We start from the raw sequence: 13,853 nt of genomic DNA, 5'->3' as shown, positions 1-13,853 counted from the left end.
GCCTCACCCTCTCTCCTCATTCAGCCTTACTGCCTTTCATGTTCTCTTCTTATTCTTCTGCGGCCTCCCTGTTTTTTTCTTAGCAATTTTTAGCCTGTGTCTAAAAAGGTTTATTTTAATTTCGACAGGATCAGTACGGTTAACAAATGTACATGTTCTTGTTCAAGCAAGTTATGCTTCTGCTACACTCAATAACTCGTTTATCTATTTTGAACTGAACTTATTTTTCTTAATTAAATCACCCACATGTAAGGTCATCAAAGGGGAATATTGCTGTCATCCACAATCTGTATTTTTGGTGAAATCACCTTTGAGCAATGACTTTCACTCCTGATTTATGCTGCATTCCTTTTAAGGCATTCTTAGCCCTGTCACTTTATGGCTGGCTGAGCATCCTGTTAAGATTTCCACTTGTGTTAATGGGCGACTGTCCATTAAATCAATCAAAGACCTTCAAATTTGACATATCTTGTCTTCCAGAACCGGTCCCAGAAAATGTACGCCCTTGGGAGCAGTTTGTTCAACAACGCTGACACATCGAGAATGGGGGCTCGGCTAGTGAAGTGCTCTTGTTGATTCTACAAGTAGGGAACTATTTGATGATATGTCACTTCGATCTTTGGTCATAACCTGAACATTTGAAATAACAGTTTTTTTTAACCCTAACCAATATCCTTCTTTAAACCCTGTGTTACGTTCCCAATTGGGCTAGGAGGACCAAAAGGACACGACACGACCAGATTGGAATTGGTATAAGATACCGGTGGTTTAATTGTTACTGCAAGTAAGTAAAATTATGTAGGCTACACAAACAGCTTGGCCCAACAACGGGTCAAGCTGTCACTATCCAACAAAAGGGGTCTCCAAAAGAGAGTTGCCCCGCTATACAAAGGAAAGAAAATCTCACTTCTAAAGTGGAAACAAAACAATAAACAAAACGGACTGTGGAAGAACACAGCTGGTGCGGGTCTACAGGTGCTAATCACCTGGATCTACGCAATCCACACAAGAATGCTGATCTACAGGCGCTAACTACCTGGGTCTAAGCAATACACACAAGAATGCTGATCTACAGGCGCTAATCACCTGGGTCTAAGCAATACACACAATAATGCTGATCAACAGGCGCTACTCACCTGGGTCTAAGCAATACTCACAAAATGCTACAACACACTGCTAAGCAGTCGAGCGAAGCACAGAAAACACACTGCTAAGCAGTCTAACGAGGCACAGAAAACACACTGCTAACAGAATCACAGAACGAAGGCTTTGTCACAATGAGAGGGTTGAGGCATCTGTCACACAATACAGAGCCTCCCGAATGGTGTCTGTGCCCAGCCTTTATACTCCTCCCCCGGATGACGTGGCAGAAGCGAGCAGGGATTGGGTGACGTCTGTCCAATCCCCACGGATGTTGAGAGGTCGGGACGGCCAATGATAGCAGAGGAACTGCACAGCTCATTTACATCTACACACAACCAGAGTTAAGGGCACAAGGTAGCAGCGGCTGTAACACCCTGTCTATTTCAAGACTATGGAATGGAAGGCTTTTACATGCCTGTCCAAACATGCATACTCCTTTCCACAATGGTATAATCGGGTACTTTTAGCACGATTTCCAAACAAACCATTAGTATTATACTTATTTTTTTCATCATTATGTTTTCTTTGTGCAAAGGGAGAAACAAAACCAAAAATGCCAATTGAAGCAAAAGAAAAGACCACCAAGTCAAAATGATCTGTCCTCAGAAAACAGAGGGGGGGTAACACTTGTTCAGACATGCTGAAAAAGACAGGATAACAGACCAGGTTAGTGCTTTGCAAAAATAATTGTACATACAAAAATGTAAGAGAAAGACCGGGTCAGGACTAGCTCCCAGGAGTAGGCCATGACCCAGGAGCAGGCCGGGACCCAGGATTAAACAGGCATATGTGAGTAGCCATTTAAAAAAAAAAACATGTGTCAATAATCCCTCTTCAGACTGACCTCTATAAACATTTAATTTCATATTTTTGTAATTGTCTTTATTATTATTTAATAGGATCCAACCCTGGCAGAAAGGCCAAGTAAAATTGTGACCCAGGCCATGAACCAAGAAATACAGCAATACAGGTCCTGACAACCTGGAGCCGTACTTTTTAAAGTTAGCAGCTGATTTGATCGGTTTGCCCTTGTCTTATCTTTTTAATCTGTCCTTGGAGACAAACAAAATGCCCCTTATTTGGAAATCTGCTTTTGTTCTCCCACTGTTAAAAGGGGGTGACCCCACTCTCGTAAACAACTACAGACCCATCTCCAAATAATGGAAGTACTGCATCACTGGTAAATCTACAACTGAAGGAGTTTTTATCAACAAATAATATTTTATCTGACTTTCAATCTGGTTTTAGGAAAAAACAGCACTACAACAGCTGCCTGAAAAGTAGTACATTATTTTATTAATTTCTTAGACAATAGAGAGCACTGCGCAGCACTTTTTATTGACTTGTCAAAGGATCATGCCTTACTGTCACAAAGACTCCTTAGCATCGGTCTTTCAGATCAGGCTGTCTGTTGGTTCGAGAACTATTTATCATGCAGATCACAGTTTGTGCGGGCAGAAGGCTTAACTTCAACATCTCTTCAGGTATCCAAGGGTGTGCCACAGGGATCTGTTTTAGGACCACTGTTATTTATTATTTATATGAAAAGTCTTAATAACAATGTTGTATGCGGGCGGTGGTGGCAAAGTCAATAGGGACTTGGCTTGGCAACTGGAAGGTCACCAGTTCAAGTCCCGGAAAGACAAAGTGCTACCGAGGTGTCCCTGAGCAAGGCACCGTTCCCTGCACTGCTCCCCGGGCACCGTACATAATGGCAGCCCACTGCTCCTAACACTAGGATTGGTCAAATGCAGAAAAACCGCTTTGTTACATAGTACTTGTACTACGTAATGACAATACGTTGAATCTTCTTCTTCTTAAATGCAAATTTGCATTTTTATGCTGATGATACAGTAATTTACTGTTCTGCGTCCACCCCGAAGCAGGCTCTTTGTCAGCTCCAGAATGCTTTTAACATTGTACAATCCAACATGATTGAGTTGAAACTAATGATGTTCTCGAAAGCAAAAACCAAGGACTTGCAGGGGTCGGAGGTTTAATCTGTGTCGCAGTATAAGTATCTTGGAATTGTAATTGACAATTCGCTTTCTTTTAAACCACACATTGTGGAACTTTTGAAAAAATTAAAAATACAATTTGTTTTTTCTGTAGAAACAAGTCCTGTTTTTCTTATGAGGCCAAAAAGAGACTAGTGTCTGCAACCTTTATATCTGTGCTGGATTATGGGGATGTGGTTTATATGAATGCATCTTCTCAGTGCCTTCACTCGCTGGATACCGTCTACCACGGTGCAATGAGATTCATCACAAACTTCAAAACCTTGACGCACCACTGCAACCTATATGCTCGTGTTGGATGGTCTTCCCTGACCACGCGTCGACTGAAACACTGGCACATCCTTATATATAAGGCTATTCTTGTTGCTCTTCCTCCTTATCTAAGGATCTACATAAACAGAAAATGCACAGGATATTATCGGCTTCGATCCGAGGACTTTTTTCTTTTAACTGGACCAAAGGTCCGTACTGAACTGGGGAAGAGGGAGTTCAGTTACGCTGCTCCTGAAGCATGGAACCAGCTTCAAACTGAGCTGAAACTCAGAGAGCTGGTCTCATTAAAAAGACTATGTCGGTAAATGCTTTGGCTAAACTTGGTGTATGACTGTGTTGTGATTGTGTGTTTAAAAAATTGTCTCTAACTGTGCTGTAACCATTCATGAGCCAGGAGTCTCTTGAAAAAGAGATGTTTTAATCTCAATGAGACCTTTCCTGAATAAATAAAGGTAAAAATAAAATAAGCTCAAGTACTTTGCAGATACATTGAAGATCATTGAGTGAGTGTTTTGAACAATGTCAAATTACTTGCAACTGCCAAATTTTGCCTGTGCTACACTTAATAGAACCGGCTCAAAGAGCCGGCTCTATTAAAGGTGGGGTAGGTAAGTTTGAGAAACCGGCTCGAGATACACTTTTTGTTATATTCCATGGAATGCTCTTAACATCCCGATAGCAATGAATATCTTAAGTGCTTTGACAAAAAATCCATACAAAAATGTCATCTGTGGAAGCCGTAGTACTGTAAAAAGCACGACCAATCATTTTAGCCGGCCCGGCTAAAATAACTGGATGGCCTACCTGCCTGTCAGCCTTCCGTCTGTGCACAAACTTATCTCGTGCCCTCATTGGTCATGTGCACATTCGTGTGTGTTGGAGGAGGGGCTCGGTAAGGAAGTGGCAGATTTTTTCAAATTCTAGCGCACTCGAGCTGGTTTCTCCAAAATGACCTACCCCACCTTTTAAGTGAATGACCGGAGCCGGTTAATTATATTTTAATTTCTTTAAGTAATACAAGACAGAATGGAATGATGATCTCCGCGCTACGAGTGCAGTGACATGTAATATCCAAGGATTAGAGACTGTTGGATGCTGCTGTTTTGCACATTGCAATACATTTATTTGTATTATGGTTTTTTTATGATTAGTGACTGTTAGATGCTGCTGTTTTCAGCATTGCAATATATTTATTTTCATTATGTTATTTATTTATGATTATTTTTAGGCTCAGCTAAGATTTTATGTCAGCTGTTGCTGTCTTTTTTACATTTGCTATGCTTACGTTTTTATAGGTGTTGCTATCTGCTTTGTGTAGCGTGGTTCTACAAGCAATGCAGTGCATTCATTGGGTGGCATCAGAGAGTTACAATTTTCTGTAAATGCAATTAAAACATTTGGCCACAGCAATTCATTTATATAAAAAATGTAATTTTTACTTTTGAATACTTCAGTACAAAGGATGTAGTTAATCATTTAAGTGATATATATGTACACATATAAATCATTAGTCAAAACAGGGCTATATTTGATTGAATTATAAAAGGTATTTGTGGTCAAATGAAGAGCCGGCTCTTCTTATAATAATAATTATTATTATAATAATAATAATAATAATCTTCTTCTTGGTGAGCCGAGCAAAATGTTCCGGCTCACTAAAAAGAGCCGGACACAATCAAAGCATCCTGCAAAGCCTTTTACCATCCTAAGCAGAAGCTGTCCATTGATGAGAGGATGTTGGCAACCAAGGCTCATAATACATGAAGGCCAAGCCCACAAAGTGGGGTTTCAAACTTTTTGTTTTAGCGGACAGCACCAATGGTTACGAATTAGTCTCTCCCAGGCACTGGCTTAGCTTAATTTAGCTTAGTTACCAACACTCATTTTCATGTTTTACTTTCACATTTCCCAGACTCCTGGGGTGTTTCTCAATGTCGAGGAAGGCTGCTCCAGAGCCACTATTTCAAGCATACTACGTCATCGAGTGCCGCCGAAGGAGTGATTAAATGTGGACTCTTAAACATAAGATCTCTAGCATCTAAAGCAATATTGGTAAATGATTTAATATCAGATTATAATATTGATATATGCTGTCTCACTGAAACTTGGTTGAGACATGAAGAATATGTCAGCATAAATGAGGCCACTCCACCCAGCCATATCAATACTCATATTGCCCGAGGCACGGGCCGAGGAGGTGGAGTTGCAGCAATCTTTGACTCAAGTTTACTTATCAATACTAAACCAAAATTAAATTATACCTCCTTTGAAAGCCTCGTTTTTAGTCTTACGCATCCGACCTGGAAAACTTTGCAGTTCTTATATCTTATTTGTTACAGTGTACCGTGCACCAGGTCCTTATTCAGAATTGTTATCAGAATTCTCTGAGTTTTTATCAACTTTGGTACTTAAAACAGATAAAGAAATTATCGTAGGTGACTTTAATATTCATGTTGACGATGATAAAAATAGCCTTACTGTTGCATTTAACTCTATATTAGATTATGTTGGTAAATAAACCAACCCACTGTTATAATCACACTCTCGACCTTGTTCTGACTTATGGTATTGAAATTGAGCAACTATTAGTCGAACCGCATAATCCTGCTTTATCTGACAATTTGTTGGTAACTTTTGAAATACTGTTACTAGACTACAAAGCATTAGTCAAAAGCTCCTACAGCAGAAACCTATCTGTTAGTGCTATAGCCAAATTTAAGGAAGAGATTCCACCAATACTTAACTCGATAGCATGTCTGCATGTAAGGGAGGAAACTTATACAAAATGTACACCACCCCAAATTGTTCATGTTGTTGATAGTGCTACAGATGCGCTGCGAATAAAATTAGACTCTGTTGCTTCTTTGAAAAAGAAGAAAATAAAACAACATAGATTAGCTCCATGGCATAATGCTGAAACCCGCAAAATAAAGCAAAAGTCGAGACAACTTGAAAGGATATGGCGTTCCACTAAACTTGAAGAATCTCGCTTAATTTGGCATATTACTCTCAATGAATATAAGAAAGCACTGCGTAAAGCGAGAGCAGCCTATTACTCTTCATTAATAGATGAGAATAAGAATAATGCAAGATTTCTTTTCAGCACTGTAGCCAGGCTGACAGAGAGCCACAGCTCAATTGAGCCTTCTATTCCCATAGCACTCAGTAGTAATGATTTTATGTGCTTTTTTAACGATAAAATTGTTACTCTTAGAAACAAAATTAATGACCTCTTGCCTTTGACCAGTATAGTGTTATCAACAGCTCCCGGAAATGTAAGTTCTAATATTACACTAGATAGTGAATTAGAATGCTTTTCAACCATAAACCTTGAACAATTAAATTCAATGATTCTCTCTTCTAAACCATCAACGTGTATCTTAGACCCAATTCCAACTAAGCTGTTAAGACGTTTTTCCATTAATTAACACTTATTTTTTAAATATTATGAATATGTCTTTATTATCAGGCTATGTTCCACAATCATTTAAAGTATCAGTGATAAAACCTCTTCTTAAAAGCACAACCTCGATCCAGAGGTTTTAGCCAACTATAGACCTATTTCTAATCTTCCGTTCCTCTCAAAGATTCTTGAAAAAGCAGTCGCAAAACAGTTGTGTGATTACTTAAAAAACAATGATTTATTTGAAGACTTTTAGTCTGGCTTTAGAACACATCATAGCACAGAGACAGCTCTGGTTAAAGTCACAAATGACCATCTAATAGCCTCAGACAAAGGACTTGTCTCTATTCTTATCTTCGGACTGCTGACGAAGACAGTCACATTTTTTACAGGCTCCCACTACCTGTTAGCATCTAGCTCTCCTGCCTGCAAACATTTAGCCACCCCTGCTTATATATATATATATTGACGCAGTTTGGCATTGGTGCATGGGACAGTAATTGCCCTAACCTTTTACACTCAAAAATGCCATCAAAACACCCTAAGGATTATGTGCTACTTCAGAGAGCTAATACACAGATATCAGACCTTAAGAAGGACATCCGACGGCTTTCTGATGAGCTGAAAGAAAAAGACTCATGTCCAGTCTCATGGAGGTGGTATTGGTGCAGTCTAAACAGCTTGTCTCGTTCAGTACAACTATCCATGACACAGTTCTGTGGGATCCTTCCACCTGTCCACGGCCTTCTGACTCCTCGACACCTGGCCATCAGCAGTCGTGGTCTGAGGTGGTGCGCAGGACCTCCTCACGTCGTACACTCCTCAAAGAGGCTGTGCTGAGACACTCGGGAAGTTTTCCGGGCCCTGAGCCGGCAAGGAAATCCTCTCCCAGCCCAGCTGTTACTGTCTCACCACAACACTGTCCTGCTCGATCACCACACCCTCAATCACCGGCACCTCCTCGTCCCCTTTTCGCCCCAACCACATTAATAATCGAGGATTCCATAACCAGAAACATCAGATTATTCAATGCAGCCACACGCTGCCTCCCTGGAGCCACAGTCCCGGTAATCCTGGATAAACTCCCGGGGCTGCTGCACTCACTCCCGTCATCTGTCAATAGACTAATTGTCCACGTTGGGTCGAATGACACAGCCCGCCAGCAGTCAGAGCTGACAAAAAATTATTTTGAGAAACTTTTTAATCTTCTACAGAGCTGTGAAAAGTCGGTTTTTATCTCAGGTCCGATCCCAACGCTGGCCAGCGGAGCAGGGCGTTTCAGTAGGATCCTCAGCCTCCACACCTGGCTCCAATCCGCCTGCAGAGCTCACGATTTAGGTTTTATTGACTATTTTAATCTATTCTGGGACCGACCCGCCCTCTTCAACACTGATGGAATCAGCAGGTTGGGTAGCCGCATGCTAACATGCAGCACGCAGCACGCTGTTCAGACGTCTCCCTGACTATTTCCACTCCATTTCCACACGCCCCCCTTTCCAGCGGTGTCATCTCAGGCCACAGTTTCCACTGCTAGAAACTTTTCTTCTTCGTCGATGCCGTTGACGCCTGCCATCTCACTCTCTGGTGCTACCCAATGACCAGAGGCTTCTATGCCAGTACAGTGACCCATTTCTGTTTTAACCAACATACACAGAAGGTTGGTGACTCAGGTTGGAAAAAGAAAGTCCAAAAGGATCTGTTTGAGTTTGTCGAATTTAACAGAAGTTCCGCATGCTCCACGGTCTATCACGGGCAGTCAGAGTGATAGTATATCAAACACATTTAAACTGGCTTTATTAAATATCAGGTCTTTAGCAGGTAAATCATTTTTAATCAATGATTTTATCACCCAGCATAATCTGGATTTTATGTTTTTAACTGAAACTTGGTTAGACCAAAACAACATTGCAGCTGTTCTTATAGAATCAACTCCTCCCAACTTTAGTTTTATGAGTCAGGCAAGACTGCATAAGAAAGGGGGTGGAGTAGCTATTTTTGTTTAATGACTTATTTCAATGCAAGCAGACTATGTATGGGAACTTTGCTTCTTTTGAATATGTGGCCCTTCAGTTGAAATGCCCCTCTTGAGCTCTTTTCCTAAACATCTATAGACCACCCAAATACTGTGCAAGCTGTTTTGATGATTTTACCGAGTTGTTGTCTATAGTGTGTATTGACTTTGACCACCTAGTCATTGTTGGTGATTTTAATATCCATGTTGACAATCCCCAGGAGAGAGGGGCTAAAGAACTGTTTTGTGTTATCGACAATTTTGGACTGACTCAGCATGTCAAGGGTCCGACACACAATAAGGGGCACACTCTGGACTTAATTGTATCAAAGGGTCTGAACATCTTTAAGCTTGTGGTGACTGATGTTGCACTCTCCGATCATTCCTGTGTTTTCTTTGAGAGCTCTATTACCGTCCATACAATTGCTAAGTAAGAGGTAACCACTAGACGTCATTTAACTGAAAATACAGAGGAAATGTTTGCTCAGATTTGTACTCCCTCAATTGCCCATGCTAACTTCTCAGTAAATGAGCTAGTTGATCATTTTAATTCTAAAATAACAAATGTCATGGATGCCATTGCTCCTATTAAAACAAAGGAAGTATCGAGCAAGAAAACATCTCCATGGAGAAAAGCCATGACTGTGAGAACAGCAAAAACTGAGTGCAGAAAAGCTGAACGCAGGTGGAGAAAAACAAATCTCCAAGTTTACTTCTAAATATATAAAGAGAGACTCTGCGTCTATAATCGGGAAATAAAAAAGGCACGACAGTCTTTCTTTTCTGACATCATTACCAAAAATAAAAACAACTCACATGCTTTGTTTGCTACCGTCAACAGACTAACAAAGTGTCAGTAGCTCCATAATTTCTATCCACCAGGGCCTGCAATGATTTTGCCTCCTTCACTGACAAAATCCTGCAAATTAGACAGGCAGTCAGTGCCTCTGCATCAGGTACAGCCAATGTTTTGTCCCTATGTTCACCTAAAGCCAATTCAGACACCATGTCACAATTCCGTCTGATAAATGCTAAAGACCTGGAAGACATTATTCAACATCTGAAATCCTCCTCCTGTAGTCTCGATATTATTCCGACAGGATTTTTCAAAACTGTTTTTCCCTGCATGGCCTCAGATATACTACACATAGTAAACAACTCTCTTCAATCAGGTGTCATTTCAAACCTTTATTTAACGAGATTGGTCCCATTGAGATCATAGATCTCTTTTTCAAGGGAGACCTGCAGCATATAGGTTCCACATGAAACAATAAAGGACATCATACATTATATTTACAGGATACATTTACATAGTTATAGAAATTTACAATACAATTGCCCATAGTATCAACGAGCATTTCATTTAGCCTAGCTTTAAAAACATGCAGAGGAATGAGATTGCTCAGTTTCAATTATTGCTGAAGATTGTTCCAAGCAAGTGGAGCTGCGCACATAAAAGCTGTCTTACCTAAGACAGTCCTTGCTCTTGGCACATCTAACAATACTACATCATGCGATCTCAGACAATAGCTGCTTGCAACTCTCTGTGTTATCAGAGAGCAGATATAATACGGGAGTTTACCCAACACAGCTTTATAAATAAACGTGTACCAATGACTGAGCCTCTTTACAGTAAGTGATGGCAGACCTGCCTTGGCATACAGGGTACAGTGATGAGTAAGTGCTTTACAATTTGTGACAAATCTCAGTGCACTGTGATAGACGGCATCTAACTTGTTCAGGCAATAGGCAGGTGCATTCATATACAACAAATCACCATAGTCCAGCACAGGTAAAGGTCACAGTGACTTGCCTTTTCCTGGCCTCAAGCGAGAAACAGGACTTGTTTCTGAAAAAGAAACCTAGCCTAACCCTCAGCTTTTTAAGCAGGTTATTGAACTCAAGTTTAAAAGTAAGACAATCATCAAGCCAGATACCTATGTAGGTATTTATAACAGGCAACCACTTCTAGTACTTGTCCTTGCATAGTAACAATATCTAAAACAGGCTCTGGTGTCTTTTTAGCTTTTGAAAATAGCATTACCTTGGTTTTATCAACATTTAAAATAAGCTTAAGTTCAGCGAGCTGAGTCTGAATAATGTTAAAAACAGCCTGTAATTTAACACCAGCCTCCTTAATGGAGGGACCTGCACAATACATCACGGTATCGTCCTCATAGAAATGTAAAGTAGCTTCATCCACATTTTCACCTAAACTGTTGATATATATGGAGAATAAAAGTGGACCTAAAACAGAACCTTGAGGAACACCATTAGCAATGTTTAACCACTCAGAAGACAGCCCATCAAAGTGAACACATTGGGACCTTTCAGAGAGGTAGTTCACAAACCAACCCACTGCATGGCTGGATATTCCAATACTGAGTAGCCTCTGCTTTAAGATGCGATGATCGACGGTATCAAACGCTTTTGAAAGGTCAATAAATAGGGCTGCACAACACTGCTTATCATCTAAAATACTCGTAATGTTATTCATCACTTTCATTGTCGCAGTGATGGTGCTATGTTGCTTTCTGAAGCCTGACTGATGTTTAGACAGGATATTATTTTTACATAAAAACTCCTTTACTTGTTCACTCACTAGGCGTTTGAGCATCTTCGCCAGAACTGACAATTTAGAGATTGGCCTATAGTTATTTAAAATAGTTGCCTCCCCTCCTTTTAGTAAAGGCAAGACATAAGCTGACTTCCATACTTTTGGAATTGCATTTGTGTTGAGGGAGAGGTTAAAAAGAGTAGTAAGAGGTGGAGCAATACAATCTGCAGCTATCTTTAAAAAGAAAGGTTCTACGTTGTCCGGGCCAGCCGGTTTCTTAGGATCTAGCTTGGTTAAGGCTTCATGAAGAACATTAACAGTAAAAGGAGTAAAACTGAAAGGGTTTTCCAGACCACATTGTTCAGAGTCACGGATTGGGGTGTTCACAGAAGCAGAGTTAGAAACAGAATCAAACAGAGAGCCACAGGACACAACATGCTTATTAAAGCAATTTAACATGGTGGTCTTGTCCGATATAGTGCCAGATGCTGTGGTAAGGCACGGAGGTAACTCATTACGGATCTCACTGGTGGATATCAATTTTATGGCTTTCCAACATTTCCTAGGATTATTTAGGTTTTCTGTGGTAACTGACAAATAGTACTTCAATTTAGCACTTTTGACATGTGAAGTGAAGCTATTCCTTAGATGCCTAAAACGCAGCCATTCTACCTCTGAGACTGATTGCCTAGCCTTTGCCCAGGCCTTGTTTCTCTCATGCAGGAGACTAGACAGTTCAGCAGAAAACCAAGGATTGTCTTGTCCCTTTACTCTAACACCCTCTACTCCTACCTCGACCTAGCCCAACCAGGGTCTGTATCCTTACTCCAATTCCAAAATTGAACCAGTTTGCATCCCCACCCACCTTACCCTCACTTTTACCAATCCCCCAGTGGGGTTGTGGAGCCCCCACTGTAGCCTCTGCTCCTTCTCGCTCGTTGGCAGCAACATTGTTTTCATTATATCCTGCACAATTGCAATAAACTCTACATCGGAGAAACCCAACACACCATACTCACCAGACTGAAACGGCACCTTTACAACATCAGGGAAGGTCTTTTCACCACACCCCTTGTCCATCACTTTCAATCCCATCACTCTGCCAGTCTTACCATCTCGGGACTTGAGTCCAATGACTGTTGAACTGTTGGACAGAGATACTGGGCACCACCACTTTGAGGGGGTTGAATGACAAACCCTAACCCACTTACAACACCCATCCACACATAAATAGGCCAGTGCATACACTTATATACTTATACACTGATATACAGGTTGTCGGCCTCCAGAAGTGTATCTGGATACCTGCCCACACACTTAATCAGCAAAAGCAACCCACCCCCCTCCATCCAACACATGCTAGGCTCACTGAAACCAGTATGCTCCCTCTCTGTTTTCCTCTCCCTGTTGCCCACATCCACACACAAAAAACACATTGTAGCAACATTCAAGCAGCAGGCATTTTTGCCAACCGCTGGCAGTGTGGCTCATAATAACATAATAACATTTTCACAGTCCAGCTTCATTATGCAATCCGTGTACCACATGGGAATCAGTCACAGAGCATAGCAAAGATAAGATTGTGCTTTTCCCTCCCATTGCCATGTGGCACTCAGACACAAGCAACAAAGCAATATGCAGCGTTTTGCCTGAGGGCTGAAATGACATTTTAAAAAAGTGCCCTTCTCCTTTCTGTTGGTCAAGTTGCCAGCGATTGTCACTTATCTTGATGAGCTGTCTGCCTTGAAATGGCATCAAGTCGGAGCTGAGGTAACCCAGCTTGTAAAGCCATCACATATCAGTGTGCATCTAGACCGGGTGACGACAATAACTATTGACGCAGCAACCACTGTAAGTTATATTCTTGTTTAATTAGACTTCTCTGTTTCATTTATTCTACTCTGTATAATTGTTCTTTAGTTATTGTAGCTAAAACGGCGCTTTTGAGAGATTTTAAATCTCAGATCTGCTCTAGTGAACCTGTTACACAGGTCTCAGTGGGCAGTCAAGCCTGCATTACAATATAGGCAGGGCCACTCTGCTGTCGCCCATCAGCTGTAGAGAGTTAACTAATTAGAGGGGCGTGGCCTCACAGCTGTGAGAACTCAGCAATCAGGCGTCCATTTTAGGTAACTCTTTCCTGGAGCGTCAGCTTCAGCGTTAGACAGCCGAAGACGGACAAAGACATTGGAGTCCTGCGGGAGTAAGACGGACAAAGACATTGGAGTCCTGCGGGAGTAAGACGGACAAAGACATTGGAGTCCTGCGGGAGTAAGACTGACAAAGACATTGGAGTCCTGCGGGAGTAAGACTGACAAAGACATTGGAGTCCTGCGGGAGTAAGACTGACAAGACATTGGAGTCCTGCGGGAGTAAGACTGACAAAGACATTGGAGTCCTGCGGGAGTAAGACTGACAAAGACATTGGAGTCCTGCGGGAGTAAGACT

This window comes from Gymnodraco acuticeps, unplaced genomic scaffold (genome assembly GCF_902827175.1).
Source record: "Gymnodraco acuticeps unplaced genomic scaffold, fGymAcu1.1, whole genome shotgun sequence".
In the NCBI taxonomy this organism is placed as follows: Eukaryota; Metazoa; Chordata; class Actinopteri; order Perciformes; family Bathydraconidae; genus Gymnodraco; species Gymnodraco acuticeps.
The sequence above is the reverse complement of the archived record's forward strand: the minus strand, read 5'-3'. Positions refer to the sequence as shown.